The 24,258-nt window shown below is 46.5% G+C and overlaps 6 non-coding genes and 38 pseudogenes across 6 annotated transcripts; all 44 read right to left on the bottom strand.

Annotated features, from left to right (window-relative positions):
• Positions 1-474: 474 nt before the first annotated feature.
• Positions 475-593, bottom strand: LOC148241082 (5S ribosomal RNA; annotated as a pseudogene).
• Positions 594-798: 205 nt separating this feature from the next.
• LOC148241081 (5S ribosomal RNA) lies at positions 799-917 on the bottom strand (annotated as a pseudogene).
• A 209-nt stretch (positions 918-1,126) lies between these two features.
• LOC148241080 (5S ribosomal RNA) lies at positions 1,127-1,245 on the bottom strand (annotated as a pseudogene).
• Positions 1,246-1,449: 204 nt separating this feature from the next.
• Positions 1,450-1,567, bottom strand: LOC148241079 (5S ribosomal RNA; annotated as a pseudogene).
• Positions 1,568-2,128: 561 nt separating this feature from the next.
• Positions 2,129-2,247, bottom strand: LOC148241078 (5S ribosomal RNA; annotated as a pseudogene).
• Positions 2,248-2,452: 205 nt separating this feature from the next.
• LOC148241077 (5S ribosomal RNA) lies at positions 2,453-2,571 on the bottom strand (annotated as a pseudogene).
• A 563-nt stretch (positions 2,572-3,134) lies between these two features.
• On the bottom strand, positions 3,135-3,253 carry LOC148241076 (5S ribosomal RNA; annotated as a pseudogene).
• A 204-nt stretch (positions 3,254-3,457) lies between these two features.
• LOC148241075 (5S ribosomal RNA) lies at positions 3,458-3,576 on the bottom strand (annotated as a pseudogene).
• A 560-nt stretch (positions 3,577-4,136) lies between these two features.
• On the bottom strand, positions 4,137-4,255 carry LOC148241074 (5S ribosomal RNA; annotated as a pseudogene).
• A 209-nt stretch (positions 4,256-4,464) lies between these two features.
• LOC148241073 (5S ribosomal RNA) lies at positions 4,465-4,583 on the bottom strand (annotated as a pseudogene).
• Positions 4,584-4,787: 204 nt separating this feature from the next.
• On the bottom strand, positions 4,788-4,905 carry LOC148241072 (5S ribosomal RNA; annotated as a pseudogene).
• Positions 4,906-5,466: 561 nt separating this feature from the next.
• On the bottom strand, positions 5,467-5,585 carry LOC148241071 (5S ribosomal RNA; annotated as a pseudogene).
• An 883-nt stretch (positions 5,586-6,468) lies between these two features.
• On the bottom strand, positions 6,469-6,587 carry LOC148241070 (5S ribosomal RNA; annotated as a pseudogene).
• Positions 6,588-7,474: 887 nt separating this feature from the next.
• LOC148241069 (5S ribosomal RNA) lies at positions 7,475-7,593 on the bottom strand (annotated as a pseudogene).
• A 205-nt stretch (positions 7,594-7,798) lies between these two features.
• On the bottom strand, positions 7,799-7,917 carry LOC148241068 (5S ribosomal RNA; annotated as a pseudogene).
• A 917-nt stretch (positions 7,918-8,834) lies between these two features.
• On the bottom strand, positions 8,835-8,953 carry LOC148241067 (5S ribosomal RNA; annotated as a pseudogene).
• Positions 8,954-9,157: 204 nt separating this feature from the next.
• On the bottom strand, positions 9,158-9,276 carry LOC148241066 (5S ribosomal RNA; annotated as a pseudogene).
• Positions 9,277-9,836: 560 nt separating this feature from the next.
• LOC148241065 (5S ribosomal RNA) lies at positions 9,837-9,955 on the bottom strand. Its single transcript, XR_015815517.1, has one exon. It is a non-coding gene; the product is annotated as a 5S ribosomal RNA (ribosomal RNA).
• A 205-nt stretch (positions 9,956-10,160) lies between these two features.
• On the bottom strand, positions 10,161-10,279 carry LOC148241064 (5S ribosomal RNA; annotated as a pseudogene).
• An 806-nt stretch (positions 10,280-11,085) lies between these two features.
• Positions 11,086-11,204, bottom strand: LOC148241063 (5S ribosomal RNA). Its single transcript, XR_015815321.1, has one exon. It is a non-coding gene; the product is annotated as a 5S ribosomal RNA (ribosomal RNA).
• Positions 11,205-11,767: 563 nt separating this feature from the next.
• On the bottom strand, positions 11,768-11,886 carry LOC148241062 (5S ribosomal RNA; annotated as a pseudogene).
• A 205-nt stretch (positions 11,887-12,091) lies between these two features.
• LOC148241061 (5S ribosomal RNA) lies at positions 12,092-12,210 on the bottom strand (annotated as a pseudogene).
• A 529-nt stretch (positions 12,211-12,739) lies between these two features.
• Positions 12,740-12,858, bottom strand: LOC148241060 (5S ribosomal RNA). The gene has a single exon (XR_015814467.1). It is a non-coding gene; the product is annotated as a 5S ribosomal RNA (ribosomal RNA).
• Positions 12,859-13,067: 209 nt separating this feature from the next.
• Positions 13,068-13,186, bottom strand: LOC148241059 (5S ribosomal RNA; annotated as a pseudogene).
• A 203-nt stretch (positions 13,187-13,389) lies between these two features.
• On the bottom strand, positions 13,390-13,507 carry LOC148241058 (5S ribosomal RNA; annotated as a pseudogene).
• Positions 13,508-14,068: 561 nt separating this feature from the next.
• Positions 14,069-14,187, bottom strand: LOC148241057 (5S ribosomal RNA). Its single transcript, XR_015815949.1, has one exon. It is a non-coding gene; the product is annotated as a 5S ribosomal RNA (ribosomal RNA).
• A 202-nt stretch (positions 14,188-14,389) lies between these two features.
• Positions 14,390-14,508, bottom strand: LOC148241056 (5S ribosomal RNA; annotated as a pseudogene).
• A 547-nt stretch (positions 14,509-15,055) lies between these two features.
• On the bottom strand, positions 15,056-15,173 carry LOC148241055 (5S ribosomal RNA; annotated as a pseudogene).
• Positions 15,174-15,733: 560 nt separating this feature from the next.
• Positions 15,734-15,852, bottom strand: LOC148241054 (5S ribosomal RNA; annotated as a pseudogene).
• A 205-nt stretch (positions 15,853-16,057) lies between these two features.
• LOC148241053 (5S ribosomal RNA) lies at positions 16,058-16,176 on the bottom strand (annotated as a pseudogene).
• Positions 16,177-16,739: 563 nt separating this feature from the next.
• On the bottom strand, positions 16,740-16,858 carry LOC148241052 (5S ribosomal RNA; annotated as a pseudogene).
• Positions 16,859-17,067: 209 nt separating this feature from the next.
• LOC148241051 (5S ribosomal RNA) lies at positions 17,068-17,186 on the bottom strand (annotated as a pseudogene).
• A 204-nt stretch (positions 17,187-17,390) lies between these two features.
• LOC148241050 (5S ribosomal RNA) lies at positions 17,391-17,509 on the bottom strand (annotated as a pseudogene).
• Positions 17,510-18,699: 1,190 nt separating this feature from the next.
• On the bottom strand, positions 18,700-18,818 carry LOC148241049 (5S ribosomal RNA; annotated as a pseudogene).
• A 564-nt stretch (positions 18,819-19,382) lies between these two features.
• On the bottom strand, positions 19,383-19,501 carry LOC148241048 (5S ribosomal RNA; annotated as a pseudogene).
• A 208-nt stretch (positions 19,502-19,709) lies between these two features.
• On the bottom strand, positions 19,710-19,828 carry LOC148241047 (5S ribosomal RNA; annotated as a pseudogene).
• A 561-nt stretch (positions 19,829-20,389) lies between these two features.
• Positions 20,390-20,508, bottom strand: LOC148241046 (5S ribosomal RNA; annotated as a pseudogene).
• Positions 20,509-21,072: 564 nt separating this feature from the next.
• LOC148241045 (5S ribosomal RNA) lies at positions 21,073-21,191 on the bottom strand (annotated as a pseudogene).
• Positions 21,192-21,748: 557 nt separating this feature from the next.
• Positions 21,749-21,868, bottom strand: LOC148241044 (5S ribosomal RNA; annotated as a pseudogene).
• A 236-nt stretch (positions 21,869-22,104) lies between these two features.
• LOC148241043 (5S ribosomal RNA) lies at positions 22,105-22,223 on the bottom strand (annotated as a pseudogene).
• A 91-nt stretch (positions 22,224-22,314) lies between these two features.
• Positions 22,315-22,433, bottom strand: LOC148241042 (5S ribosomal RNA). The gene has a single exon (XR_015815818.1). It is a non-coding gene; the product is annotated as a 5S ribosomal RNA (ribosomal RNA).
• Positions 22,434-22,639: 206 nt separating this feature from the next.
• LOC148241041 (5S ribosomal RNA) lies at positions 22,640-22,758 on the bottom strand (annotated as a pseudogene).
• Positions 22,759-22,963: 205 nt separating this feature from the next.
• LOC148241040 (5S ribosomal RNA) lies at positions 22,964-23,082 on the bottom strand. Its single transcript, XR_015814543.1, has one exon. It is a non-coding gene; the product is annotated as a 5S ribosomal RNA (ribosomal RNA).
• A 995-nt stretch (positions 23,083-24,077) lies between these two features.
• LOC148241039 (5S ribosomal RNA) lies at positions 24,078-24,196 on the bottom strand (annotated as a pseudogene).
• Positions 24,197-24,258: the final 62 nt, after the last annotated feature.

Genomic DNA, 24,258 nt, shown 5'->3' with positions numbered 1-24,258 from the left:
TCCCGTACTCGTTCTAATATCAAGTAAAATGCCACGGCACCGTGACTCACATTTGCGAATAAACCTGTGGACCATAAATCAAGTCGCGCGTAACGTCGAAAGAATCATCTGCAAAAAGATGGGTGCAAAACGAGGACCTCCCAAGAAAATGGGTGAAATATAAGGACTTTGCAGGAGGTCACCCATCCGAGTACTTTTCTCGCCCAAGCACCCTTAACTGCGGAGTTCTGATAGAATCCGTTGCATTAGTGCTGGTATGATCCCTCATGTTTCATTCTGCTCTGCAAATACATACACTCTTTCTCCTCCCATCCTCCCTCCCGTCATTTGTTTCCTTTTGCGTGCACTCTGCATCTCTCTTTCTCGTTCTAATATCAAGTAATATGCCCTGGCACCATGACTCACCTTTGCAAATGAACCTGCGGTTTATAATTCCATTCGCGCGTAACGTCGAACAACCCATCCGAAAAAAAATAGGTGCAACACGAGGGCTTCCCAAGTCGTCACCCATCCGAGTACTGCGCTCGCCCAAGCACAATTAACTGCGGAGTTCTGATGGGATCCGGAGCTTTAGTGCTGGTATGATCGCACCTGTTTAATTTCGCGCAGCTAATACATTCACTCCTTCTCCTTTCTTCCCCCTCCCGTCATTTGTTTCCTTGTGCGTTCACACTTCACCTCTCATTCTCGTTCTAATATCTTTTAAAATGCCCCTGCTTCTTGACTCACATTTGCGTATAAACCAGCAGACCCTAGTTCCAGATGCGCGTAACGTCGAAAGACCCGTCTGAAAAAAAATTTTTGCGACACGAGGACTTCCCAGGAGGTCACCCATCCGAGTACTAATCTCGCCCAAGCACACTTCACTGCGGAGTTCTGATGGGATCCGGTGCATTAGTGCTGGTATGATCGCACGTGTTTAATTTGGCGCTGAAAATACATAAACTCATTCCCCTTTCTTCCCCCTCCCGTCATTTGTTTCCTTGTGCGTGCGCACTGTACCTCCCGTTCTCGTTCTAATATCAAGTAAAATGCCACGGCGCCGTGACTCACATTTGCGAATAAACCTGAGGACCATAATTCAAGTCGCGCGTAACGTCGAACGACACATCTGAAAAAAAGAAAATGGGTGCAACACGAGAACTTCCCAGGAGGTAACCCATCATTGTACTACTTTCACCAAAGCACACTTAACTGCGGAGTTCTGATGGGATCCGGTGCATTTGTGCTGGTGTGACCGCACCTGTTTAATTTCTTGCTGACAATACATACACTCCTTCTTCCCTCCCCCCCTCCCATCATTTGTTTCCTTGTGCGTTCACACTGCACCTCTCCTTCTCGTTCTAATATCGATTAAAATACCCTTGATTCTTGACTCACATTTGCGTATAAACCAGCGGACCATAGTTCGAGTCGCGCGTAACGTCGAACGACCCATCTGAAAAAAAATTGTTGCAATACGAGGACTTCCCAAAAGGTCACCCATCCGAGTACTACTCTCGCCCAAGCACACTTAACTGCAGAATTCTGATGGGATCCAGTGCATTAGTGCTGGTATGATGCCACTTGTTTAATTTTGCGCTTCAAATACATACACTCCTTCTCTTTTCTTCCTCCTCTCGTCATTTTTTTCCTTGTGCGTGCGCACTGCACCTCCCGTACTCGTTCTAATATCAAGTAAAATGCCACGGCACCGTGACTCACATTTGCGAATAAACCTGTGGACCATAAATCAAGTCGCGCGTAACGTCGAAAGAATCATCTGCAAAAAGATGGGTGCAACACGAGGACCTCCCATAAAAATGGGTGAAATATAAGGACTTCGCAGGAGGTCACCCATCCGAGTACTTTTCTCGCCCAAGCACGCTTAACTGCGGAGTTCTGATAGAATCCGTTGCATTAGTGCTGGTATGATCCCTCATGTTTCATTCTGCACTGCAAATACATACACTTTTTCTCCTCCCATCCCCCCTCCCGTCATTTGTTTCCTTGTGCGTGCACTCTGCATCTCTCTTTCTCGTTCTAATATCAAGTAATATGCCCCGGCACCGTGACTCACGTTTGCAAATAAACCAGCAGTTTATAATTCCATTCGCACGTAACGTCGAACAACCGATCCGAAAAAAAATAGGTGCAACACGATGGCTTCCCAAGTGGTCACCCATCCAAGTACTACGGTCACCCAAACACACTTAACTGCGGAGTTCTGATGGGATCTGGAGCTTTAGTGCTGGTATGATCGCACCTGTTTAATATCCCGCTGCAAATACATACACCCCTTCTCCTTTCTTCCCCCTCCCGTCATTTGTTTCCTTGTGCGTTAACACTTCACCTCTCATTCTCGTTCTAATCTCGATTAAAATGCCCCTGCTTCTTGACTCACATTTGCGTATAAACTAACGGACCCTAGTTCCAGACGCATGTAACGTCGAAAGACCCGTCTGAAAAAAAATTGGTGCGACACGAGGACTTCCCAAGAGCTCACCCATCCGAGTACTTTTCTCGCCCAAGCACACTTCACTGCGGAGTTCTGAGGGGATACGGTGCATTAGTGCTGGTATGATCGCACCTGTTTAATTTTGCGCTGCAAATACATAAACTCATTCCCCTTTCTTCCCCCTCCCGTTATTTGTTTCCTTGTGCGTGCGCACTGCACCTCCCGTTCTCGTTCTAATATCAAGTAAAATGCAACAGCGCCGTGACTCACATTTGCGAATAAACCTGAGGACCATAATTCAAGTCGCGCGTAACGTCGAAAGAATCATCTGCAAAAAAATGGGTGCAACACGAGGACTTCACAAGAAAATGGGTGAAATATAAGGACTTTGCTGGAGGTAACCCATGCTAGTACTACTCTCGCCCAAGCATCCTTACCTACGGAGTTCTGATAGAATCTGTTGCATTAGTGGTGGTATGATCGCACCTGTTTCATTTCGTGCTGAAAATACATACACTCCTTCTCCTTTCTTTCCCCTCCCGTCATTTGTTTCCTTGTGCGTGCGCACTGCACCTCTCGTTCTCGTTCAAATATCTAGTAAAATGTCACGGCGCCGTGACTCACAATTGCGAATAAATCTGTGGACCATAATTAAAGTTGTGCGTAACTTCGAACGGCACATCTGAAAAAAAGAAAATGGGTGCAACACGAGAACTTTCCAGGAGGTAACCCATCATTGTACTACTTTCGCCAAAGCACACTTAACTGCGGAGTTGTGATGGGATCCGGTGCATTTGTTCTGGTGTGACCGCACCTGTTTAATTTCGTGCTAAAAATACATACACTCCTTCTTCCCTCTCCCCCTCCCATCATTTGTTTCCTTGTGCGTTCATACTGCACCTCTCCTTCTCGTTCTAATAACGACTAAAATACCCCTTATTCTTGACTCACATTTGCGTATAAAGCAGCGGACCATAGTTCGAGTCGCGTGTAATATCGAACGACCCGTCTGAAAAAAAATTTGTGCAACACAAGGACTTCACAAGTGGTCACCCATCCGAGTACTACTCTCGCCCAAGCACACTTAACTGCAGAGTTCTGATGGGATCCAGTGCATTAGTGCTGGTATGATCGCACCCGTTTAATTTCGCGCTGCAAATACATAAACTCCTTCTCCTTTCTTCCCCCTCCCGTCATTTGTTTCCTTGTGCGTGTGCACTGCACCTCCCGTGCTCGTTCTAATATCAAGTAAAATACTACGGTGCTGTGACTCACATTTGCGAATAGACCTGAGGACCATAATTCAAATCGCGCGTAACGTCGAAAGAATCATCTGCAAAAAAAAGGGTGCAACACGAGGACCTCCCAAGAAAATGGGTGAAATATAAGGACTTCGCAGGAGGTCACCCATCCGAGTACTTTTCTCGCCCAAGCACCCTTAACTGCGGAGTTCTGATAGAATCCGTTGCATTAGTGCTGGTATGATCCCTCATGTTTCATTCTGCACTGCAAATACATACACTCTTTCTCCTCCCATCCCCCCTCCCGTCATTTGTTTCCTTGTGCGTGCACTCTGCATCTCTCTTTCTCGTTCTAATATCAAGTAATATGCCCCGACACCGTGACTCACCTTTGAAAATGAACTAGCGGTTTATAATTCCATTCGCGCGTAACATCGAACAACCCATCCGAAAAAAGATAGGTGCAACACGAGGGCTTCCCAGGTGATCACCGATCCGAGTTCTACTCTCACCCAAGCACACTTAACTGCGGAGTTCTGATGGGATCCGGTGCTGTAGTTCTGGTATGATCGCACCTGTTTAATTTCGCGCTGCATATACATACACTCCTTCTCATTTCTTCCCCCTCCCGTCATTTGTTTCCTTGTGCGTGCACACTGCACCTCTCGTTCTCGTTCAAATATCAAGTAAAATGCCACGGCGCCGTGACTCACATTTGCGAATAAATCTGCGGACCATAATTAAAGTCGCACGTAACGTCGAACGGCACATCTGAAAAAAAGAAAATGGGTGCAACACGAGAACTTCCCAGGAGGTAACCCATCATTGTACTACTTTCGCCAAAGCACACTTAACTGCGGAGTTCTGATGGGATCCGGTGCATTAGTGCTGGTGTGACCGCACCTGTTTAATTTCGTGCTGAAAATACATACACTCTTTCTTCCCTCCCCCCCTCTCATCATTTGTTTCCTTGTGCGTTCACACTGCACCTCTCCTTCTCGTTCGAATATGGATTAAAATGCCCCTGATTCTTGACTCACATTTGAGTATAAACCAGCGGACCATAATTCCAGTCGCGCGTATCGTCGAACGACCCATCTGAACAAAAATTGTTGCGATACGAGGACTTCCCAATAGGTCACCCATCCGAGTACTACTCTCGCCCAAGCACACTTAACTGCAGAGTTCTGATGGGATCCAGTGCATTAGTGCTGGTATGATGCCACTTGTTTAATTTTGCGCTTCAAATACATACACTCCTTCTCTTTTCTTCCTCCTCCCGTCATTTGTTTCCTTGTGCGTGCGAACTGCAGCTCCCGTACTCGTTCTAATATCAAGTAAAATGCCACGGCGCCGTGACTCACATTTGCGAATAAACCTGCGGATCATAAATCAAGTCGCGCGTAACGTCGAAAGAATCATCTGCAAAATGATGGGTGCAACACGAGGACCTCCCAAGAAAATGGGTGAAATATAAGGACTTCGCAGGAGGTCACCCATCCGAGTACTTTTCTCGCCCAAGCACCCTTAACTGCGGAGTTCTGATAGAATCCGTTGCATTAGTGCTGGTATGATCCCTCATGTTTCATTCTGCACTGCAAATACATACACTTTTTCTCCTCCCATCCCCCCTCCCGTCATTTGTTTCCTTGTGCGTGCACTCTGCATCTCTCTTTTTCGTTCTAATATCAAGTAATATGCCCCGGCACCGTGACTCACCTTTGCAAATGAACCAGAGGTTTATAATTCCATTCGCGCGTAACGTCGAACAACCCATCCGAGAAAAAAAAGGTGCAACACGAGGGCTTCCCAAATGGTCACCCGTCCGAGTACTACTCTCGCCCAAGCACACCTAACTGCGGAGTTCTGATGGGATCCGGGGTTTTAGTGCTGGTATGATCGCACCTGTTTAATTCTGCGCTGCAAATACATACACTCCATCTCCTTTCTTCCCCCTCCGTCATTTGTTTCCTTGTGCGTTCACACTTCATCTCTCCTTCTCGTTCTAATATCGATTAAAATGCCCCTGCTTCTTGACTCACATTTTCGTATAAACCAGCCGACCCTAGTTCCAGACGCGCGTAACGTCGAACGACCCGTCTGAAAAAAAATTGGTGCGACACGAGGATTTCCCAGGTGGTCACAAATCCGAGTACTTATATCGCCCAAGCACACATAACTGGGGAGTTCTGATGGGATCCGGTGCATTAGTGCTGGTATGATAGCACCTGTTTAATTTCGCGCTGCAAATACATAAACTCATTCCCCTTTCTTCCCCCTCCCGTCATTTGTTTCCTTGTGCGTGCGCACTGCACCTCCCGTTCTCGTTCTAATATCAAGTAAAATGCTACAGCGCCGTGACTCACATTTGCGAATAAACCTGAGGACCATAATTCAAGTCGCGCGTAACGTCGAAAGAATCATCTGCAAAAAAAATGGGTGCAACACGAGGACTTCAATAGAAAATGGGTGAAATATAAGGACTTCGCAGGAGGTAACCCATGCGAGTACTACTCTCGCCCAAGCACCCTTACCTACGGAGTTATGATAGAATCCATTGCATTAGTGTGGTATGATCGCACCTGTTTCATTTCGCGCTGAAAATACATACACTCCTTCTCCTTCCCTCCCCCTCCCATCAATTGTTTCCTTGTACGTTAACACTGCACCTCTCCTTCTCGTTCTAATATCGATTAAAATGCCCCTGCTTCTTGACTCACATTTGCGTATAAACCAGTGGACCCTAGTTCCAGTCGCGCGTAACGTAGTACGACCTGTCTAAAAAAAATATTAGTGCAACACGAGGACTTCCCAGGAGGTCACCCATCCGAGTACTACTCTCGTCCAAGCACACTTGACTGCAGAGTTCTGATGGGATTCGGTGCATTAGTGCTGGTATGATCGCACCTGTTTCATTTCGCGTTGTAAATAGATAAACTCTTTGTCCTTTCTTCCCCCTCCCGTCATTTGTTTCCTTGTGCGTGCGCACTGCACCTCTCGTTCTCGTTCAAATATCAAGTAAAATACCACGGCGCCGTGACTCACATTTGCGAATAAATCTGCGGACCATAATTAAAGTTGCGCGTAACGTCGAACGGCACATCTGAAAAAAGGAAAATGGGTGCAACACGAGAACTTCCCAGGAGGTAACCCATCATTGTACTACTTTCGCCAAAGCACACTTAACTGCAGAGTTCTGATGGGATCCAATGCATTAGTGCTGGTATGATGCCACTTGTTTAATTTTGCGCTTCAAATACATACACTCCTTCTCTTTTCTTCCTCCTCCCGTCATTTGTTTCCTTGTGCGTGCGCACTGCACCTCCCGTACTCGTTCTAATATCAAGTAAAATGCCACGGCGCCGTGACTCACATTTGCGAATAAACCTGCGGACCATAAATCAAGTAGCGCATAACGTCGAAAGAATCATCTGCAAAAAGATGGGTGCAACACGAGGACCTCCCAAGAAAATGGGTGAAATATAAGGACTTCGCAGGAGGTCACCCATCCGAGTACTTTTCTCGCCCAAGCACCCTTAACTGCGGAGTTCTGATAGAATCCGTTGCATTAATGCTGGTATGATCCCTCATGTTTCATTCTGCACTGCAAATACATACACTCTTTCTACTCCCATCCCCCCTCCCGTCATTTGTTTCCTTGTGAGTGCACTCTGCATTTCTCTTTCTCGTTCTAATATCAAGTAATATGCCCCGGCACCGTGACTCATCTTTGCAAATGAACCAGCGGTTTATAATTCTATTCGCGCGTAAGGTCGAACAACCCATCCGAAAAAAATAGGTGCAACACGAGGGCTTCCCAAGTGGTCACCCATCCGAGTACTATGCTCGCCCAAGCACACTTAACTGCGGAGTTCTGATCGGATCCGGAGCTTTAGTGCTGGTATGATCGCACCTATTTACTTTCGCGCTGCAAATACATACACTCCTTCTCCTTTCTTCCCCCTCCTGTTATTTGTTTTCTTGTGCGTTCACACTTCACCTCTCATTCTCGTTCTAATATCGATTAAAATGCCCCTGCTTCTTGACTCACATTTGCGTATAAACCAGCGGACCCTAGTTCCAATCGCACATAACGTCGAACGACCCGTCTGAAAAAAAATTGGTGCGACACGAGGACTTCCCAGGAGGTCACCCATCCGAGTACTAATCTCGACCAAGCACACTTCACTGCGGAGTTCTGATGGGATCCGGTGCATTAGTGCTGGTATGATCGCAACTGTTTAATTTTGCACTGCAAATACATAAACTCATTCCCCTTTCTTCCCCCTCCCGTCATTTGTTTCCTTGTGCGTGCGCACTGCACCTCCCGTTCTCGTTCTAATATCAAGTAAAATTCTACAGCGCCGTGACTCACATTTGCGAATAAATCTGAGGACCATAATTCAAGTCGCGCGTAACGTCGAAAGAATCATCTGAAAAAAAATGGGTGCAACACGAGGACTTCACAAGAAAATGGGTGAAATATAAGGACTTCGCAGGAGGTAACCCATGCTAGTACTGCTCTCGCCTAAGCACCCTTACCTACGTAGTTCTGATAGAATCCGTTGCATTAGTGCTGGTATGATCGCACCTGTTTCATTTCGCGCTGCAAATACATAAACTCCTTCTCCTTTCTTCCCCCTCTCGTTATTTGTTTCCGTGTGCGTGCGCACTAAACCTCTCGTTCTCGCTTTAATATCAAGTAAAATGCTACAGCGCCGTGACTCACATTTGCGAATAAACCTGAGGACCAAAATTCAAGTCGCGCGTAACGTCGAAAGAATCATCTGCAAAAAAATGGGTGCAACACGAGGACTTCACAAGAAAATGGATGAAATATAAGGACTTCCCAAGAGGTAACCCATGCTAGTACTACTCTCGCCCAAGCACCCTTACCTACGGAGTTCTGATAGAATCCGTTGCATTAGCGCTGGTATGCTCGCACCTGTTTCATTTCGCGCTGCAAATACATAAACTCCTTCTCCTTTCTTCCCCCTCCCGTGATTTTTTTCCTTGTGCGTGCGCACTGCACCTCTCGTTCTCGTTCAAATATCAAGTAAAATGCCACGGCATCGTGACTCACATTTGCGAATAAATCTGCGGACCATAATTAAAGTCGCGCGTAACGTCAAACGGCACATCTGAAAAAAAGAAAATGGGTGCAACACGAGAACTTCCTAGGAGGTAACCCATCATTGTACTACTTTCGCCAAAGCACACTTAACTGCGGAGTTCTGATGGAATCCGGTGCATTTGTGTTGGTGTGACAACACCTGTTTAATTTCGTGCTGAAAATACATACACTCCTTCTTCCTTCCCGCCCTCCCATCATTTGTTTCCTTTTGCGTTTACACTGCACCTCTCCTTCTCGTTCTAATATCGATAAAAATGCCCCTAATTCTTGACTCCCATTTGCGTATAAACCAGCGGACCATAGTTCCAGTGGCGCGTAACGTCGAACGACCCGTCTGAAAAAAAATTTGTGCGACACGAGGACTTCCCATGAGGTCACCCATCCGAGTACTACTCTCGCCAAAACACACTTAACTGCAGAGTTCTGATGGGATCCAGTGCATTAGTGCTGGTATGATCGCACCCGTTTAATTCTACGCTGCAAATACATAAACTCATTCTCCTTTCTTTCCCCTCCCGTCATTTATTTCCTTGTGCTTGCGCACTGCACCTCCCGTGCTCGTTCTAATATCAAGTAAAATATTACGGTGCCGTGACTCACATTTGTGAATAAACTTGAGGAACATAATTCAAGTTGCGCGTATCGTCGAAAGAATCGTCTGCAAAAAAATCGGTGCAACACGAGTACTTCCTAAAAAAATGGGTGAAATATAAGGACTTCGCAGGAGGTCACCCATACGAGTACTTTTCTCGCCCAAGCACCCTTAACGGCGGAGTTCTAATAGAATCCGTTGCATTAGTGCTGGTATGATCCCTCATGTTTCATTCTGCGCTGCAAATACATACACTCTTTCTCCTCCCATCCCCCCTCCCGTCATTTGTTTCCTTGTGCGTGCACACTGCATCTCTCTTTCTCGTTCTAATATCAAGTAATATGCCCCGACACCGTGACTCACCTTTGCAAATGAACCAGCTGTTTATAATTCCATTCGCACGTAACGTCGAACAACCCATCCGAAAAAACATAGGTGCAACACGAGGGCTTCCCAAGTGGTCACCCATCCGAGTACTACTCTCGCCCAAACACACTTAACTGAGGAGTTCTGATGGGATCCGGAGCTTTAGTGCTGGTATGATCGCACCTGTTTAATTTCGCGCTGCAAATACATACACTCCTTCTCCTTTCTTCCCCCTCCCGTCATTTGTTTCCTTGTGCATTCACACTTCACCTCTCATTCTCGTTCTAATATCGATTAAAATGCCCCTGCTTCTTGACTCACATTTGCGTATAAACCAGCGGATCCTAGTTCCAGTCGCGCGTAACATCGAACGACCCGTCTGAAAATAAATTGGTTCTACACGAGGACTTCCCAGGAGGTCACCCATCTGAGTACTACTCTCGCCCAAGCACACTTAACTACGGAGTTCTGATGGGGTCCGGGGCATTAATGCTGGTATGATCGCACCCGTTTAATTTTGCGCTGCAAATACATATACTCCTTCTCCTTTCTTCCCCCTCCCGTCATTTGTTTCCTTGTGCGTGCGCACTGCACCTCCCGTGCTCGTTCTAATATCAAGTAAAATGCTACGGTGCCGTGACTCACATTTTCGAATAAACCTGAGGACCATAATTCAAGTCGCGAGTATCGTCGAAAGAATCATCTGCAAAAAAATGGGTGCAACACGAGGACTTCCTAAGAAAATGGGTGAAATATAAGGACTTCGCAGGAGGTCACCCATCCTAGTGCTACTCTCGCCCAAGAACCCTTAATTGCGGAGTTCTGATAGAATCCGTTGCATTGGTGCTGGTATGATTGCTCATGTTTCATTCTACGCTGCCGTGACTCACATTTGCGAATAAACCTGATGACCTTAATTCAAGTCGCGAGTATCGTCGAAAGAATCATCTGCAAAAAAATGGGTGCAACACGAGGACTTCCTAAGAAAATGGGTGAAACATAAGGACTTCGTAGGAGGTCACCCATCCTAGTGCTACTCTCGCCCAAGAACCCTTAACTTGCGGAGTTCTGATAGAATCCGTTGCATTGGTGCTGGTATGATTGCTCATGTTTCATTCTACGCTGCAAATACATACACTTTTTCTCCCTCCATCCCCCCTCCCGTCATTTGTTTCCTTGTGCGTGCACTCTGCATCTCTCTTTCTCGTTCTAATATCGATTAAAATACCCCTGCTTCTTGACTCACATTTGAGTATAAACCAGCGGATCCTAGTTCCAGTCGCTCGTAACGTCGAACGACCCGTCTGAAAATAAATTGGTGCGACACGAGGACTTCCCAGGAGGTCACCCATCCGAGTACTAATCACGCCCAAGCACACTTAACTGCGAAGTTCTGATGGGATCCGGTGCATTAATGCTGGTATGATCACACCCGTTTAATTTTGCGCTGCAAATACATGTACTCCTTCTCCTTTCTCTCCCCTCCCGTCATTTGTATCCTTGTGCGTGCGCATTGCACCTCCCGTGCCCGTTCTAATATCAAGTAAAATGCTAAGGTGTCATGACTCACATTTGCGAATAAACCTGAGGACCATAATTCAAGTCGCGCGTATCGTCGAAAGAATTATCTGCAAAAAAATGGGTGCAACACGAGGACTTCCTAAGAAAATGGGTGAAATTTAAGGACTTCGCGGGAGGTCACCCATCCTAGTGCTACTCTCGCCCAAGCACCCTTAACTTGCGGAGTTCTGATAGAATCCGTTGCATTAATGCTGGTATGATTCCTCATGTTTCATTCTGCGCTGAAAATACATACACTTTTTCTCCCTCCATCCCCCCTCCCGTCATTTGTTTCCTTGTGCATGCACTCTGCATCTCTCATTCTCGTTCTAATATCGATTAAAATGTCCCTGCTTCTTGACTCACATTTGCGTATAAACCAGTGGACCCTAGTTCTAGTCGCGCGTAACGTCGAACGACCCGTCTGAAAAAAAAAATTAATGCGACACGAGGACTTCCAAGGAGGTCTCCCATCCGAGTACTACTCTCGCCCAAGCACACTTAACTGCTGAGTTCTGATGGGATCCGGTGCATTCGTGCTGGTATGATCGCACCTGTTTAATTTCGCGCTGCAAATACATAAAGTCCTTCTCCTTTCTTCCCCCTCCCGTCATTTGTTTCCTTGTGCGTGCACTCTGCATCTCTCTTTATCGTTCTAATATCCAGTAATATGTCCCGGCACCGTGACTCACCTTTGCAAATGAACCAGCGGTTTATAATTTCATTCGCGCGTAACATCGAACAACCCATCCGAAAAAAAATAGGTGCAACACGAGGGCTTCCCAGGTGGTCACCCATCCGAGTACTACTCTCGCCCAAGCACACTTAACTGCGGAGTTCTGATGGGATCCGGGGCTTTAGTGCTGCTGTGATCGCACCTCTCTAATTTCGCGCTGCAAATACATACACTCCTCCTTTCTTCCCCCTCCCATCATTTGTTTCCTTGTGCGTTCACACTGCACCTCTCATTCTCGTTCTAATATCGATTAAAATGCCCCTGATTCTTGACTCACATTTGCGTATAAACCAGCAGACCATAGTTCCAGTCGCGCGTAACGTCGAACGACCCATCTGAAAAAAACTTGTTGCAATACGAGGACTTCCCAAGAGGTCACCCATCCGAGTACTACTCTCGCTCAAGCACACTTAACTTGCGGAGTTCTGATAGAATCTGTTGCATTGGTGCTGGTATGATTGCTCATGTTTCATTCTGAGCTGCAAATACATATACTTTTTCTCCATCCATCCCCCCTCCCGTCATTTGTTTCCTTGTGCGTGCACTCTGCATCTCTCTTTCTCGTTCTAATATCGATTAAAATGCCCCTGCTTCTTGACTCACATTTGCGTATAAACCAGTGGACCCTTATTCCAGTCGCGCATAACATCGAACGACCCGTCTGAAAAAAAAATTAGTGCGACACGAGGACTTCCCAAGAGGTAACCCATTCGAGTACTACTCTCGCCCAAGCACACTTAACTGCGGAGTTCTGATGGGATCCGGTGCATTAGTGCTGGTATGATCGCACCTGTTTAATTTCGCGCTGCAAATACATAAACTCCTTCTCCTTTCTTCCCCCTCCCCTCATTTGTTTCCTTGTGCGTGCGCACTGCACCTCTCGTTCTCGTTCAAATATCAAGTAAAATGCCACGGTGCCGTGACTCACATTTGCGAATAAATCTGCGGACCATAATTAAAGTCGCGCGTAAGGTCGAACGGCACATCTGAAAAAAAGAAAATGGGTGCAACACGAGAACTTCCCAGGAGGTAACCCATCATTGTACTACTTTCGCCAAAGCACACTTAACTGCGGAGTTCTGATGGGATCCGGTGCATTTGTGCTGGTGTGACCACACCTGTTTAATTTCGTGCTGAAAATACATACACTCCTTCTTCCCTCCCCCCTCCCATCATTTGTTTCCTTGTGCGTTCACACTGCACCTCTCATTCTCATTCTAATATCGATTAAAATGCCCCTGATTCTTGACTCACATTTGCGTATAAACCAGCAGACCATAGTTCCAGTCGCGCGTAACGTCGAACGACGCATCTGAAAAAAAATTGTTGCGATACGAGGACTTCCCAAGAGGTCACCCATCCGAGTACTACTCTCGCCCAAGCACACTTAACTACAGAGTTCTGATGGGATCCAGTGCATTAGTGCTGGTATGATGCCACTTGTTTAATTTTGTGCTTCAAATACATACACTCCTTCTCTTTTCTTCCTCCTCCCGTTATTTGTTTCCTTGTGCGTGCGCACTGCACCTCCCGTACTCGTTCTAATATCAAGTAAAATGCCATGGCGCCGTGACTCACATTTGCGAATAAACCTGCGGACCATAAATCAAGTCGCGCGTAACGTCGAAAGAATCATCTATAAAAATATGGGTGCAACACGAGGACCTCCCAAGAAAATGGGTGAAATATAAGGACTTCGCAGGAGGTCACCCATCCGAGTACTTTTATCGCCCAAGCACCCTTAACTGCGGAGTTCTGATAGAATCCGTTGCATTAGTGCTGGTATGATCCCTCATGTTTCATTCTGCACTGCAAATACATACACTCTTTCTCCTCCCATCCCCCCTCCCGTCATTTGTTTCCTTGTGCGTGCACTCTGCATCTCTCTTTCTCGTTCTAATATCAAGTAATATGCCCCGGCACCGTGACTCACCTTTGCAAATGAACCAGCAGTTTATAATTCCATTCGCGCGTAACGTCGAACAACCCATCCGAAAAAAAATAGGTGCAACACGAGGGCTTCCCAGGTGGATACCCATCCGAGTACTACTCTCGCCCAAGCACACTTAACTGCGGAGTTCTGATGGGATCCGGAGCTTTAGTGCTGGTATGATCGCACCTGTTTAATTTCGCGCTGCAAATACATACACTCCTCATTTCTTCCCCCTCCCGTCATTTGTTTCCTTGTGCGTTCACACTTCATCTCTCATTCTCGTTCTAATATCGATTAAAATGCCCCTGCTTCTTGACTCACATTTGCGTATAAACCAGCGTACCCTAGTTCCAGACGTGCGTAACGTCGAACGACCTGTCTGAAAAAAAATTGGTGCGACACGAGTACTTCCCAAGAGGTCACCCATCCGAGTACTAATCTCGCCCAACCACACATAACTGTGGAGTTCTGATGGGATCCGGTGCATTAGTGCTGGTATGATCGCACCTGTTTAATTTCGCGCTGCAAATACATAAACTCATTCCCCTTTCTTCCCCCTCCCGTCATTTGTTTCCTTGTGCGTGCGTACTTCACCTCCCGTTCTCGTTCTAATATCAAGTAAAATGCCACGGCGCCGTGACTCACATTTGCGAATAAACCTGAGGACCATAATTCAAGTCGCGCGTAACGTCGAAAGAATCATTTGCAAAAAAATGGGTGCAACACGAGGACTTCACAAGAAAATGGGTGAAATATAAAGACTTCGCAGGAGGTAACCCATGCTAGTACTACTCTCGCCCAAGCACCCTTACCTACGGAGTTCTCATACAATCCGTTGCACTAGTACTGGTATGATCGCACCTGTTTCATTTCGTGCTGAAAATACATACACTCCTTCTTCTTCCCTCCCCCTCCCATCAATTGTTTCCTTATGCGTTCACACTGCACCTCTCCTTCTCGTTGTAATATCGATTAAAATGCCCCTTCTTCTTGACTCACATTTGCGTATAAACCAGCGGACTCTAGTTCCAGTCGAACGACCCATCTGAAAAAAAATTATTGCGATACGAGGACTTCCCAAGAGGTCACCCATTCGAGTACTACTCTCGCCCAAGCACACTTAACTGCAGAGTTCTGATGGGATCCAGTGCATTAGTGCTGGTATGATGCCACTTGTTTAATTTTGCGCTTCAAATACATACAGTCCTTCTCTTTTGTTCTTCATCCCGTCATTTGTTTCCTTGTGCGTGCGCACTGCACCTCCTGTACTCGTTCTAATATCAAGTGAAATGCCACGGCGCCGTGACTCACATTTGCGAATAAACCTGCGGACCATAAATCAAGTCGCGCGTAACATCGAAAGAATCATCTACAAAAAGATGGGTGCAACACGAGGACCTCCCAAGAAAATGGGTGAAATATAAGGACTTCGCAGGAGGTCACCCATCCGAGTACTTTTCTCGCCCAAGCACCCTTAACTGCAGAGTTCTGATAAAATCCGTTGCATTAGTGCTAATATGATCCCTCATGATTTATTCTGCACTGCAAATACATACACTCTTTCTACTCCCATCCCCCCTCCTGTCATTTGTTTCCTTGTGCGTGCACTCTGCATCTCTCTTTCTCGTTCTAATATCAAGTAATATGACCCAGCACCGTGACTCACCTTTGCAAATGAACAAGCAGTTTATAATTCCATTCGCGCGTAACGTCGAACAACCCATCCGAAAAAAATAGGTGCAACACGAGGGCTTCCCAAGTTGTCACCCATCCGAGTACTACTCTCGCCCAAGCACACTTAAGTGCGTAGTCCCGATGGGATCCAGGGCTTTAGTGCTGGTATGATCGCACCTGTTTAATTTCGCGCTGCAAATACATATACTCCTTCTCCTTTCTTCCCCCTCCGGTCATTTGTTTCCTTGTTCGTTCACACTTCACCTCTCATTCTCGTTCTAATATCGATTAAAATGCCCCTACTTCTTGACTCACATTTGCGTATAAACCAGCGGACCCTAGTTCCAGTCGCGCGTAACGTCAAACGACCCGTCTGAAAAAAAATTGGTGCAACACGAGGACTTCCCAAGAGGTCACCCATCCGAGTACTACTCTCGCCCAAGCACACAAAACTGCGGAGTTCTGATGGGATCCGGTGCATTACTGCTGAAATGATTGCACCTGTTTAATTTCCCGCTGCAAATACACAAACTCATTCCCCTTTCGTCCCCCTCTCGTCATTTGTTTCCTTGTGCGTGCGCACTGCAGCTCCCGTTCTCGTTCTAATAACAAGTAAAATGCTACAGCGCCGTGACTCACATTTGCAAATAAACCTGAGGACCATAATTCAAGTCGCGCGTAACGTCAAAAGAATCATCTGCAAAAAAATGGGTGCAACACGAGGACTTCCTAAGAAAATTGGTGAAATATAAGGACTTCGCAGGAGGTCACCCATCCTAGTGCTACTCTCACCCAAGCACCCTTAACTTGCGGAGTTCTGATAGAATCCGTTGCATTGGTGCTGGTAAGATGGCTCATGTTTCATTCTGCGCTGCAAATACATTAACTTTTTCTCCCTCCATCCCCCCTCCCGTCATTTGTTTCATTGTGCGTGCACTCTGCATCTCTACTTCTCGTTCTTATATCGATTAAAATGCCCCTGCTTCTTGACTCATATTTGCGTATAAACTAGTGGACCCTAGTTCCAGTCGCGGGTAACGTCAAACGACCTGTCTGAAAAATAAAATTAGTACGACACGAGGACTTCCCAGGAGGTCACCCATACGAGTACTACTCTCGCCCAAACACACTTAACTGCGGAGTTATGATGGGATCCGGTGCATTAGTGCTGGTTTGATCGCACCCGTTTAAGTTCGCGCTGCAAATACATAAACTACTTCTCCGTTCTTCCCCCTCCCGTCATTTGTTTCCTTGTGCGTGCGCACTGCACCTCTTGTTCTCGTTCAAATATCAAGTAAGATGCCACAGCGCCGTGACTCACATTTGCGAATAAATCTGCGGACCATAATTAAAGTCGCGCGTAACGTCGAACGGCACATCTGAAAAAAAGAAAATGGGTGCAACACGAGAACTTCCCAGGAGGTAATCCATCATTGTACTACTTTCGTCAAATCACACTTAACTGCGGAGTTCTGATGGGATCCGGTGCATTTGTGCTGGTGTGAGCGCACCTGTTTAATTTCGGGCTGAAAATACATACACTCCTTCTTCCCTCCCCCCGTCCCATCATTTGTTTCCTTGTGCATTCACACTGCACCTCACATTCTCGTTCTAATATCGATTAAAATACCCCTGATTCTTGACTCACATTTGCGTATAAACCAGCGGACCATAGTTCCAGTCGCGCGTAATATCGAACGACCCGTTTGAAAAAAAATTGGTGCAACACAAGGACTTCCCAGGAGGTCACCCATCCGAGTACTACTCTCGCCCAAGCACAATTAACTGCAGAGTTCTAATGGGATCCAGTGCATTAGTGCTGGTATGATTGCACCCGTTTAATTTCGCGCTGCAAATAGATAAACTCCTTCTCCTTTCTTCCCCCTCCCGTCATTTGTTTCCTTGTTCGTGCGCACTGCACCTCCCGTGCTCGTTCTAATATCAAGTAAAATACTAAGGTGCCGTGACTCACATTTGCGAATAAACCTGGGGACCATAATTCAAGTCGCGCGTAACGTCGAAAGAATCATCTGCAAAAAAATGGGTGCAACACGAGGACTTCACAAGAAAATGGGTGAAATATAAGAACTTCGCAGGAGGTAACCCATGCTAGTACTACTTTCGCCCAAGCACCCTTACCTACGGAGTTCTGATAGAATCCGTTGCATTAGTGCTGGTATGATCGCACCTGTTTCATTCTGCACTGCAAATACATACACTCTTTCTCCTCCCATCCCCCCCCCCGTCATTTGTTTCCTTGTGCGTTCACTCTGCATCTCTCTTTCTCGTTCTAATATCAAGTAATATGCCCCGGCACCGTGACTCACCTTTGCAAATAAACCAGAGGTTTATAATTCCATTCGCGTGTAACGTCGAGCAACCCATCCGAATACTAATCTCGCCCAAGCACACTTCACTGCGGAGTTCTGATGGGATCCGGTGCATTAGTGCTGGTAAGATCGCACCAGTTAAAATTTGCGCTGCAAGAACATAAACTCATTCCCCTTTCTTCCCCCTCCCGTCATTTGTTTCTTTTTGCGTGCGCACTACACCTCCCGTTCTCATTCTAATATCAAGTAAAATGCTACAGCGCCGTGACTCACATTTGCGAATAAACCTGAGGACCATAATTCAAGTCGCGCTTAACCTCGAAAGAATAATCTGCAAAAAAATGGGTGCAACACAAGGACTTCACAAGAAAATGGGTGAAATATAAGGACTTCGCAGGAGGTAACCCATGCTAGTACTACTCTCGCCGAAGCACCCTTACCTACGGAGTTCTGATAGAATCCGCTGCATTAGTGCTGGTATGATCGCACTTGTTTCATTTCGTGCTGAAAATACATACACTCCTTCTCCTTCCCTCCCCCTCCCATCAATTGTTTCCTTGTGCGTTCACACTGCATCTCTCCTTCTCGTTCTAATATCGATTAAAATGCCCCTGCTTCTTGACTCACATTTGCGTATAAACCAGCGGACCCCAGTTCCAGTCGCGCGTAACGTCGAACGATCCGTCTGAAAAAAAATTGGTGCGACACAAGGACTTCCCAGGAGGTCACCCATCCGAGTACTACTCTCGCCCAAGCACACTTGACTGTGGAGTTCTGATGGGATCCGGTGCATTAGTACAGGTATGATCGCACCCGTTTAATTTTGCGCTGCAAATAAATAAACTCCTTCTCCTTTCTTCCCCCTCCCGTCATTTGTTTCCTTGTGCGTGCCCACTGCACCTCCCGTGCTCGTTCTTATATCAAGAAAAATGCTACGGTGCCATGACTCACATTTGCGAATAAACCTGAGGACCATAATTCAAGTCGCGCGTATCGTCGAAAGAATCATCTGCAAAAAAATGGGTGAAACACGAGAACTTCCAAAGAAAATGGGTGAATTATAAGGACTTCGCATGAGGTCACCCATCCTAGTGCTACACTCGCCCAAGCACCCTTAACTTGCAGAGTTCTGATAGAATCCGTTGCATTGGTGCTGGTATGATTGCTCATGTTTCATTCTGCGCTGCAAATACATACACTTTTTCTCCCTCCATCCCCCCTCCCGTCATTTGTTTCCTTGTGTGTGCACAGTGCATCTCTCCTTCTCGTTCTAATATCGATTAAAATGCCCCTGCTTCTTGACTCACATTTGTGTATAAACCAGTGGACCCTAGATCCAGTCGCGCGTAACGTCGAACGACCCGTCTGAAAAAAAAAAATTAGTGCGACACGAGGACTTCCCAAGAGGTCCCCCATCCGAGTACTACTCTCGCTCAAGCACACTTAACTGCGGAGTTATGATGGAATCCGCTGCATTTGTGGTGGTATGATCGCACCTGTTTAATTTTGCGCTGCAAATACATAAATTCCTTCTCCTTTCTTCCCCCTCCCGTCATTTGTTTCCTTGTGCGTACGCACTACACCTCTCGTTCTCGTTTAAATATCAAGTAAAATGCCACGGCACGTGACTCAAATTTGCAACTAAATCTGCGGACCATAATTAAAGTCGCGCGTAACGTCAAACGGCACATCTGAAAAAAAGAAAATGGGTGCAACACGAGAACTTCCCAGGAGGCAACCCATCATTGTACTACTTTCGCCAAAGCACACTTAACTGCGGAGTTCTGATGGGATCCGGTGCATTTGTGCTGGTATGATCGCACCCGTTTAATTCCGCGCTGCAAATACATAAACTCCTTCTCCTTTCTTCCCCCTCCCGTCATTTGTTTCCTTGTGCGCGGGCACTGCACCTCCCGTGCTCGTTCTAATATCAAGTAAAATGCTACGGTGTCGTGACTCACATTTGCGAATAAACCTGAGGACCATAATTCAAGTTGCGCGTATCGTCGAAAGAATCATCTGCAAAAAAATGGGTGCAACACGAGGACTTCCTAAGAAAATGGGTGAAATATAAGGACTTCGCAGGAGGTCACCCATCCTAGTGCTACTCTCGCCCAAGCACCCTTAACTTGCGGAGTTCTGATAGAATCCGTTGCATTGGTGCTGGTATGATTGCTCATGTTTCATTATGCGCTGCAAATACATACACTTTTTCTCCCTCCATCCCCCCTCCCGTCATTTGTTTCCTTGTGCGTGCACTCTGCATCTCTCCTTCTCATTCTAATATCAATTAAAATGCCCCTGCTTCTTGACTCTCATTTGCGTATAAACCAGCGGACCCTAGTTCCAGTCGCGCGTAACGTCGAACGACCCGTCTGAAAAAAAATTGGTGCGACACGAGGACTTCCCAGGAGGTCAACCATCCGAGTACTACTCTCGCCCAAGCACACTTAACTGCGGAGTTCTGATGGGATTCGGTACATTAGTGCTGGTATGATCGCACCCGTTTAATTTAACGCTGTAAATACATAAACTCCTTCTCCTTTCTTCCCCCTCCCGTCATTTGTTTCCTTGTGCGTGCGCACTGCACCTCTTGTTCTCGTTCAAATATCATGTAAAATGCCACGGTGCCGTGACTCTCATTTGCGAATAAATCTGCAGACCATAATTAAAGTCGCGCGTAACGTCCAACGGCACATCTGAAAAAAAGAAGATGGGTGCAACACGAGGACTTCACAAGAAAATGGGTGAAATATAAGGACTTCGCAGGAGGTCACCCAAGCTAGTACGACTCTCGCCCAAGCACCCTTAACTTGCGGAGTTCTGATAGAATCCGTTGCATTAGTGCTTGTATGATCGCACCTGTTTCATTTCGTGCTGAAAATACATACACTCCTTCTCCTTCCCTCCCCCTCCCATCAATTGTTTCCTTGTGTGTTCACACTGCACCTCTCCTTCTTGTTCTAATATCGATTTAAATGCCCCTGCTTCTTGACTCACATTTGCGTATAAACCAGCGGACCCTAGTTCCAGTCGCGCGTAACGTCGAATGACCCGTCTGAAAAAAAATTGGTGCGACACAAGGACTTCCCAGGAGGTCACCCATCCGAGTACTACTCTCGCCCAAGCACACATAACTGTAGAGTTCTGATGGGATTCGGTGCATTAGTGCTGGTATGATCGCACCCGTTTAATTCAACGCAGCAAATACATAAACTCCTTCTCCTTTCTTCCCCCTCCCGTCATTTGTTTCCTTGTGCGTGCGCACTGCACCTCCCGTGCTCGTTCTAATATCAAGTAAAATGCTACGGTGCCGTGACTCACATTTGTGAATAAACTTGAGGATCATAATTAAAGTCGCGCGTATCGTCGAAAGAATCATCTGCAAAAAAATGGGTGCAACACGAGGACTTCCTAAGAAAATGGGTGAAATATAAAGACTTCGCAGAAGGTAACCCATGCTAGAACTACTCTCGCCCAAACACCCTTACCTACGGAGTTCTAATAGAATCCGTTGCATTAGTGCTGGTATGATCACACCTGTTTCATTTCGTGCTGAAAATACATACACTCCTTCTCCTTCCCTCCCCCTCCCATCAATTGTTTCTTTGTGCGTTCACACTGCACCTCTGCTTCTCGTTCTAATATCGATTAAAATGCCCCTGCTTCTTGACTCACATTTGCGTATAAACCAGCGTACCCTCGTTCCAGTCGCACGTAACGTCGAACGACCCGTCTAAAAAAAAATTGGTGCGACACGAGGACTTCCCAGGAGGCCACCCATCCAAGTACTACTCTCGCCCAAGCACACTTAACTGTAGAGTTCTGATGGGATCTAGTGCATTAGTGCTGGTATGATGCCATTTGTTTAATTTTGCGCTTCAAATACATACACTCCTTCTCTTTTCTTCCTCATCCCGTCATTTGTTTCCTTATGCGTGCGCACTGCACCTCCCGTACTCGTTCTAATATCAAGTAAAATGCCACAGCGCCATGACTCACATTTGCGAATAAACCTGCGGACCATAAATCAAGTCGCGCGTAACGTCGAAAGAATCATCTGAAAAAAGATGGGTGCAACACGAGGACCTCCCAAGAAAATGGGTGAAATATAAAGACTTCGCAGGAGGTCACCCATCCGAGTACTTTTCTCTCCCAAGCACCCTTAACTGCGGAGTTCTGATAGAATCCGTTGCATTAGTGCTGGTATGATCCCTCATATTTCATTCTGCACTGTAAATACATACACTCTTTCTCCTTCCATCACCCTTCCATTCGCGCGTAACGTCGAACAACCCATCCGAAAAAAAATAGGTGCAACACGAGGGCTTCCCAAATGGTCACCCATCCGAGTACTACCCTCGCCCAAGCACACTTAACTGCGGAGTTCTGATGGGATCCGGAGTTTTGGTGCTGGTATGATCGCACATGTTTAATTTCGCGCTACAAATACATACACTCCTTCTCCTTTCTTCCCCCTCCGGTCATTTGTTTCCTTGTGCGTTTACACTTTACCTCTCATTCTCGTTCTAATATCGATTAAAATGCCCCTGATTCTTGACTCAAATTTGCGTATAAACCAACGGACCCTAGTTCCAGACGCGCGTAACGTCGAACGACCCGTCTGCAAAAAAAATTGGTGCGACACGAGGACTTCCCAGGAGGTCATCCATCCGAGTACTAATCTCACCCAAGCACACTTAACTGCAGAGTTCTGATGGGATCCGGGGCTTTAGTGCTGGTATGATCGCACCTGTTTAGTTTCGCGCTACAAATACATACACTCCTTCTCCTTTCTTCCCCCTCCCGTCATTTGTTTCCTTGTGCGTTCACACTTCACCTCTCATTCTCGTTCTAATATCGATTAAAATGCCCCTGCTTCTTGACTCACATTTGCGTATAAACTAGCGGACCCTAGTTCCAGTCGCGCGTAACTTCGAACGACCTGTCTAAAAAAAAATTGGTGCGACACGAGGACTTTCCAGGAGGTCACCCATCCGAGTACTACTCTCGCCCAAGCACACTTAACTGCGGAGTTCTGATGGGATCCGGTGCATTAGTGCTGGTATGATCGCACCCGTTTAATTCCGCGTTGCAAATACATAAACTCCTTCTCCTTTCTTCCCCCTCCCGTCATTTGTTTCCTTGTGCGTGCGCATTGCACCTCCCGTGCTCGTTCTAATAACAAGTAAAATGCTACGGTTCCGTGACTCACATTTGCGAATAAACCTGAAGACCATAATTCAAGTCGCGCGTAACGTCGAAAGAATTATCTGCAAAAAAATGGGTGCAACACGAGGACTTTCTAAGAAAATAGGTGAAATATAAGGACTTCGCATGAGGTCACCCATCCTAGTGCTACTCTCGCCCAAGCACCCTTAACTTGAAGAGTTCTGATAGAATCCGTTGTATTGGTGCTGGTTTGATCGCTCATGTTTCATTCTGCGCTGGAAATACATACACTCTTTCTCCCTCCATCCCCTCTCCCGTCATTTGTTTCCTTGTGCGTGCACTCTGCATCTCTCCTTCTCGTTCTAATATCAAGTAAAATGCCCTAGCATCGTGACTCACCTTTGCGAATGAACCAGCGGTTTATAATTGCATTCGCGCGTAACATCGAGCGACCCATCCAAAAAAAAATTGGTGCAACACGAGGACTTCCCAGGAGGTCACCATAAATCAAGTCGCGCGTAACGTCGAAAGAATCATCTGCAAAAAGATGGGTGCAACACGAGGACCTCCCAAGAAAATGGGTGAAATATAAGGACTTCGTAGGAGGTCACCCATCCGAGTACTTTTCTCGCCCAAGCACCCTTAATTACAGAGTTCTGATAGAATCCTTTGCATTAGTGCTGGTATGATCCCTCATGTTTAATTCTGCACTGCAAATACATACACTCTTTCTCCTCCCATCCCCCCTCCCGTCATTAGTTTCCTTGTGCGTGCACGCTGCATCTCTCTTTCTCGTTCTAATATCAAATAATATGCCCCGGCACCGTGACTCACCTTTGCAAATGAACCAGCGGTTTATAATTCCATTCACGCGTAACGTCGAACAACCCATCCGAAAAAAATAGGTGCAACACGAGGGCTTCACAAGTCGTCACCCATCCGAGTACTACTCTCGCCCAAGCACACTTAACTGTAGAGTTCTCATGGGATCCGGGGCTTTAGTGCTGGTATGATCGCACCTGTTTAATTTCGCGCTGCAAATACATAAACTACTTCTCCTTTCTTCCCCCTCCCGTCATCTGT

Source organism: Carica papaya, chromosome 8, assembly GCF_054855325.1.
Source record: "Carica papaya isolate Zhongbai chromosome 8, ASM5485532v1, whole genome shotgun sequence".
Classification (NCBI taxonomy): domain Eukaryota; kingdom Viridiplantae; phylum Streptophyta; class Magnoliopsida; order Brassicales; family Caricaceae; genus Carica; species Carica papaya.
This window is presented reverse-complemented; position numbering and strand designations above follow the sequence as displayed.